Source organism: Herpailurus yagouaroundi, unplaced genomic scaffold, assembly GCF_014898765.1.
Source record: "Herpailurus yagouaroundi ecotype Mexico unplaced genomic scaffold, PumYag 66586, whole genome shotgun sequence".
In the NCBI taxonomy this organism is placed as follows: domain Eukaryota; kingdom Metazoa; phylum Chordata; class Mammalia; order Carnivora; family Felidae; genus Herpailurus; species Herpailurus yagouaroundi.
This window is the reverse complement of record NW_024419518.1, coordinates 1-368: the sequence shown is the minus strand read 5'-3', so window position 1 is coordinate 368 and position 368 is coordinate 1. Positions and strand designations below refer to the sequence as shown.

Genomic DNA, 368 nt, shown 5'->3' with positions numbered 1-368 from the left:
CATAGTTGGTGATTTCCACTGTCTTATTTATGAAGCTTTTTGGATACATGTTTTAACATGTTTTTTAGTATGTACCCTAATCCATACACATTTGTTGTACTAATAAGTATGTGCGTGTACCGGTGAACAGTTATTAGGTACGTTATAAGGCATATATCAAAACGAATTTTAAGCTGAGCTGAAGGTGCAGTAAGTATTATTTTAAAATTTGTTGGTAAGCACGGTGATGTCACACGATCATTAGCTAACATCAAAGCATGATGTATGTTGAGGATGAAACTTACCATTAATAAACAGTCCATATTTTGAATATTTTTCATGAGAGTTTTGATTATTCTTGGCTGACTTTGCTTTGATCTGAATAGAAC

General features: G+C 32.6%; 1 long non-coding RNA gene across 1 annotated transcript in view; it reads left to right on the top strand.

The window, feature by feature from the left end:
* Positions 1–314, top strand: part of LOC121024641 (uncharacterized) — an 845-nt gene extending 531 nt beyond the window's left edge. Inside the window, exon 2 of the long non-coding RNA XR_005787774.1 lies at positions 185–314. This is a non-coding gene — a long non-coding RNA (uncharacterized LOC121024641). The remainder of the gene's footprint in view (positions 1–184) is intronic.
* The last annotated feature ends 54 nt before the right edge of the window (positions 315–368 follow it).